This window comes from Oryctolagus cuniculus, chromosome 6 (genome assembly GCF_964237555.1).
Source record: "Oryctolagus cuniculus chromosome 6, mOryCun1.1, whole genome shotgun sequence".
Lineage (NCBI taxonomy): Eukaryota > Metazoa > Chordata > Mammalia > Lagomorpha > Leporidae > Oryctolagus > Oryctolagus cuniculus.
In genome coordinates this window covers 22,376,846-22,382,845 of record NC_091437.1, presented here as the reverse complement: position 1 = coordinate 22,382,845, position 6,000 = coordinate 22,376,846, and the positions used below count along the sequence as shown (strand labels likewise).

The 6,000-nt window shown below is 58.2% G+C and overlaps 1 protein-coding gene across 2 annotated transcripts in view; it reads left to right on the top strand.

Annotated features, from left to right (window-relative positions):
• The first annotated feature begins 308 nt into the window (after positions 1 to 308).
• VDAC1 (voltage dependent anion channel 1) overlaps positions 309 to 6,000 on the top strand; it is a 55,095-nt gene continuing 49,403 nt past the window's right edge. Inside the window, exons 1-2 of one of the 2 annotated variants that reach the window (XM_070074968.1) lie at positions 312 to 400; positions 542 to 639. The gene's annotated coding sequence lies outside the window, so the exon portion shown is untranslated. Of the gene's footprint in view, positions 401 to 541; positions 640 to 6,000 lie in introns of both variants that reach the window. The other variant, XM_070074967.1, reaches the window with a different exon arrangement.

Below are 6,000 nucleotides of genomic sequence, written 5' to 3'. Positions count from 1 at the left end.
TGAGAATTCTTCACATCCCAAGGTTACACAAGGACACAAGAATGTTTGCAGGGCCAGGTGTTCCTGTGGGTGTAACAGTACAAAACGTGGTGACCAGGTTTGTTCACTGTGGCTTGGTGCAAGGCACCAGCCTGAATCTCCAGCCGTTAGGGTTGAGGGCACATAGGCTGGGCTGGGCCGCTGACTCCCACGGTGCAGGCCTGTGTGCTCCAACTGTTGGTGAAGCGGCTCATGGTCAAGTGGGAATGAATGACAGCACCAGGTGTTCGCTCCCACGTCCACACGAGAGCCCTGGGGGTGTGCATGTCCTTGGCCAAGGTCATCAAAGGCTGAGGGTTGAGATAATGGAGGCTTTAACCTTGTGATCTACGTCTTCCTGCCTGGCGTGACCTTTTTGCAGGTTCGTATTGACTTTCTTTCTTTCTTTCTTTGAGACAGAGAGAGCACTCTTGGCTGGCTCAATTCCCACGTGGCTGGAACAGCTGGGATGGGGCCAGACCAATGGCTGGGAGCAGGGAATTCAACCCAGTCTCCCTCCTAGGTGACAGGGACCAGATATCCAAACTACGCCATCACCTGCTGCCTCCCAGCACACACGCTGTCAGGAAGCTGGAGTCAGAAGAGGAGCCGGGCCCTCTGGTATGGGGCACAGACATAGACACCCCAAGTGGCACTGCCGAACACCAGCCTCTGTATTTATTTATTTTGGGGGGAGTTTTTTTTTTTATTTGAAAGGCAGAGTTACAGAAGGGCAGAGGCGGAGAGAGGGAGAGGGAGGGAGAGAGAGAGAGAGAGAGGGAGAGAGAGAGAGAGGGAGGGAGAGAGAGAGAGAGGGAGGGAGAGAGGTCCTCCATCTGCTGGTTCACTCCCCAAGTGGCAGCATCCACTGGAGCTTTGCTTATTTGAAGCCAGGAGGTTCTTCCAGGTCTCCCATAGAGGTGCAGGGGCCCAAGGACTTGGGCCATTTTTCTACCACTTTCCCAGGCAGAGAGCTGGATTGGAAATAGAGGTGCAGGGACTAGAACCGGCCTCCATACTGGATGTTGGCACTGCAGGCAGCGGCTTTACCCACTGTGACGTAGCACTGGCCCCTTATTTTTAGATTTTAATTCCATTTTCAAAGGCCGAGGGACAGAGATCTTCTGCCCACTGGTTTACTCCCCAGAAGCTTACAACAGACAGGACTGGGCCAGGCCAAAGCCCGGAGCTCTGAATTCAGTCTCCCACGCGGGTGGCAGGGTCCCAAGAACTTGAGCCATCACTTACTGCCTCCCAGGGTGTGAGAATCAGGAGCGGACACTGGGGGAAGAGGCCCGGGGTCACCCCCTGGCGCCCAGTGCTCCCTTGCTCCTGACTTCCTGTGGGAAGCGGCCAGCTGCTCTGGGTGTCGGGCAAGCAGCAGAGTCTGGGAGCGGGAGAGTGCGACGTGGGAGCCGGATCCTGGCATCTCTGCCGCCTGAGGGCCCCGCCGCCTGCAGCTCGCTCGTCCCACCTGCCAGCCAGCTCCAGCAGGCCAGCCCCACCCTAACCATTCCTGTTGGTGGAGTAAATTAAGCATTAAAAACAGACTAATTAGTACTTCAGGGAGCTTCATTGAGAAAATCGCTGCACCGAGGCTGTGTCTCATTCAAAACCGACTTAATTAAAAGACACCTGGTGAGTTCCTGCAAGCGATGAGGACAGCACTTTCCAGTAATTGAAGTGTGCTACCGTGTACACGAAATGCTTATTAAAGCCTTAATATCCTAATTCCCTGAGAATGCCATTGTCCGTGGCAAACAGCAGCCCGCACAACAAAGGAGCTAATTGTTCCCTCTGCGGGGCTCCCTAACCCACAGGAAGTCCCGACCAAGCCTGCTCTGTGGCCCAGCTTCGTTCTTGGCATTTTTGTTGCTGTGAGTACAAGCTGGCTCTGGGCGGAGGCCCCAGGGAGACACGGATGGGAAAGATGCCGTGTTAGGGTTTGGCCACAACCATGCGGTCCCAGGTGCTGCCCATCTGCCCTGTGGGCTGTGCTGTGTATCATCCAGTAGCCCTGAGAGGCTGGGAAGCTGCCCAGGCTGGGTGAGAGGGAGGGGTGTGCACACCAGCCACACACACACACACACACACACTCACACACACACGCACCCCAGCTTCCTCCCAAGCCAAGTCCAGCTCCCTTGGGACACTTCCAAGCTTGATTTCGTGTGGCTGTCCCCATGCGCTTCCGCCCACAGGATTTTGTTCCTGGCGGCAGCTGGCAGGCCCCGGCACTGCTCAGGGCGGTCCCCTTGGTAATGGTGCAGGCTGGGCTAAGGGGCCGCCGCCCACCGACCTACAGCAAACTGGCAAGAGGCAGAGTCTGCCCAGGCTTCGGAACAGTGAACCGTGCGCAAGTGTCTTCTTTCGGGCAAGGGGTGTGGCCACTCTGTGCCTTGGTTTCCCCATTTACACAAGAGGTGGAACTGGTAGTGGGGCCTGGCTTTGGAGCCGCAGTGACAGGTGTTGGAGTCCCACTCAGGGGTGGGTTATGGACTGGGCCTCTCTGCTCCTTCACCTTGCCGAGTGGGGAGTGTGGCCACAGCTCCCGGCGGTGTGTGGTCAGGGTTGAGTCAGCGCTGGGAACACTCAGCACAGCGCAGGGAAGTGACTGGGGTGGGGAGAGGATAGCATACCCCCCCCTTTTTCTTTTTTTAGGAGACTTATTTATTTGAAAGGCAGGGTGGCACACACACACACACACACAGATTATCCATCTACTGATTCACTCCCTAAATGGCCACAGCAGCCAAGGCTCAGCCAGAGAGAGGGCAGGAGCCTGGAAATTCTACCCGGGGCTCCCACGTGAGTGGCAGGGACTCAAGTACTAGGGCCATTATCTGCTGCCTCCCAGGGGCATTAGCAGGGAGCTGGGTCTCCATCACAGGTGCTCTGATATGGGCTACAAGTGTCTCAAGTGGCAGCTTAATGCATTGTGCCCCAAGACCTGCCCTGTCTTTTGCCCCCCCCCCTTCTTCTTCTTCTTCTTCTTTTTGACAGGCAGTTAGACAGTGAGAGAGACAGAGAGAAAGGTCTTCCTTCCGTTGGTTCACCCCCCAAATGGCCGCTACGGCCAGCGTGCTGCGCCAATCCGAAGCCAGGAGCCAGCTGCTTCCTCCTGGTCTCCCATGCGGGTTGCATGTACTTGGGCCATCCTCCACTGCACTCCCGGGCCACAGCAGAGAGCTGGACTGGAAGAGGAGCAATCGGGACAGAATCCGGCGCCCCAGCAGGGACTAGAACCTGGGGTGCTGGCACTGCAGGCAGAGGATTAGCCTAGTGAGCCGCAGCACTGGCTATTTTAACTTTTTGAACAGATATTTTAAAATGTCTGTTTATTTTCATCTACTAGAAAGGCATAGGGAGAGAGAAAGAGAGAGGTCTTCCATCTGCCGCTTCACTCCCCAAATGCTCGCAATGGTTGGGGCTAGGCCAGGCTGAAGCCAGGAGCCCAGAGCTCAATGCGGGACTCTGGGTCTCCTACACAGATGGCAGTGACCCACCTACATGAACCACCCAGGGTGTGCAATAGCAGGAAGCTGGAGTTCGAAGTGGAGGCGGGACTCAGGCTCAGGCACTCTGAGATGCGATGGGGGTGTCCTAGGCTACGTTCTCACCACACTGGCCGTGTGGAATGCCAGCCCCAGGTGGTTAATACTGTTCAACCTGGGCTTGCAGGAAGAGGGCCGTGAAGCAGATGGCATCGCATGCAGGCAGCAATGGGGGGGGGGTGCTGATGGACTGAGCATGCGCCTATAAAGAATCAAGCCCCCACAGAGGAGCTGTCGGGGGAGGGCACGTAGCAAGCTCTGACCTGCCCTGAGACCAGCTACTCTGCAAGCATCTTTCTGTGCGCGTTGGGCTGGCTGCCTCCCCTGCCTACCCTAGGCACCTTCTCTGAGCGGACCCCGCCTCAGAGCTGCCATCCCCCACGATGCCACTCCCTCGTCGTGCAGACGGAGAGAGGGAGGTGCACAGGGTGATTCCGGCCTTCACCCTGGCTCTGGGTCCACAGCTACAGTGAGGCAGCTCCTGGCCCCTGGGGTACTATCCTCATGGCCTTGGCTGGACCCCCTGGCATGGGGCCCACCTCCTGCCTCTGTGTGGGTGCTGCTCTCCAATTCCCTCAGTGGCTGGGGCATACACAACTTCAGGGAACACCCAGCACTTCTCCTGGGAACCCTCACCTTGACCTAGTGGCCATGGAGGGTCTTGATCCACCTGGGTGGTGGTCCCCAGCCCCAGCTGACTGTACCACCACACTCGCTCAAAGCCACTTGTAGAAACTGATATGCCCAGGGAACCCTCATCCCCAGTTTGCCGTATTTTGAATTCTCCATTTTAAGCATTGTTTTTAAAAATATTTATTTGAAAGCCAGAGATACAGAGAGGTGGGAGAAAGACAGAGACGGAGGGAAGAGCTTCCGTCCATTGGTTCACTCCCCCCAACAACAGCTGGCCTGAGCCAGGCCAAAGCCAGAAACCGAGAACTCCATCCGGGTCTCCCACATGGGTGCGTGGACCCAGGCACTTGGGCCTCTGCTGCTGCTTTCCCAGTTGCATGACTGGCAGGGAGCTGGATCAGAGGCAGAGCAGCCTGGCCATGAGAAGGCGGCCGCTACATCACAGCACCAGCCCCAGGACGGTCCTTTCTATTCCTGAGGGCATGCCCAGCTAGGCACCTGCGTTAGTGTGCACACACAGTCAAGTGTGAGCACAGTTGTGCCCTGACCCTGTTTTCAAGGAAGAGGCTGTCTCTGTCCATCGAGGGAGTCAACACCAGCTGTTGCAGGGCCTCAGGAGTCTCCTCGAAGCCGTGGCACCTGGGGCTTCCCTGTGGCCCCAGGCAGGAAGCACGGGGCAGATCCCCCCGCTGGGGCGAGGCCCAGACGTTGGCTGTCGTTGGTGTCTGTGTGTACACCTGCTGCAGTGGGAGGGTGAGCTGGGCAGGAGGGGCTGGGGCACTGCACAGATGTGGGAGTGGCCCCCGGCGAGGGGAGAGGAGCCTCTGAAGCTTAGGCCAGGAGTCAGAACCGACCCTGGATCCTGCAGGAGGCCCTGCTTGAGGGCAGCGGTGGAGAAATGTGGCGTGCAAGCCCGACGCTGCCTGGCTGGAGAGCGGGGCGGGAGGCTGCACTCTGGGCACAGCAGAGCCGCTGCCCGGCCCAGGGACAGGCTTGCTGTGAACCCACCTGGCGCTCGACAGCTCTGTGACCTTGGGCTGCCAGATACCAGTTGCTGTGTCAGCTTTGTCATCTGGGAAATGAGCACATAAAGGCACCTAGCTGTCAGGGCTGGAGCGAGGAGTCCGTGAGAGAATGGAAGTGCTCGGCTCATTGCCCAAGAACTCAAGGGAAGGGAGGCGCCCAAAGAATGCCCAGCCCGGCCTGGGCTGGAGACCCAAGGAGGGGCAAGACCTCTGTAGCTGCTTCCCACAGGGCCAGCTCACGATGCTGCTGCAGCCATAGCTCAGCCTCTGGTGTTGGCGTGCTCTGTGACCAAGAGGACATTGCTTGGCTGTTCTGAACCCAGCAGCTTCATTGTCTCCAGCCAGTGCCCAGCTCAGATGCCACTGTGTGCCTATGGCAGAGCCGACAGGCAGGGAGGACCTCACACAGCGGGAGCATCTCTGGCCACCTTTGGTCAGTAGGTGGCGCCGTTGCTCCCCCAGGCCAGTGGGCCCACTGTGCCCCCTTGAGTCTGACTGCTGCTCCTCTGGTACCCTTGGCCTGGCTCCCAGGCGCTCTCTGAGGCTGCTGATGGGATCTGACGGTGCTGGGTGGGGGTAGGGGCTTGGCTCTGCCTCTGTCTGTTCCCACGCCATGATCTGAACTCAGGAAAAGACCAACTAGGGTCTCCCTGGTCAGGGACAGGGGAGCCCCAGACGTCTGGAACACCCTGGCATTTGCCCTACTGTGTGCTCCCTCCTGAAGGGGGGCCCCTCGGGCAGGTGGGCAGTGCCTGGCCACACCACCGTTA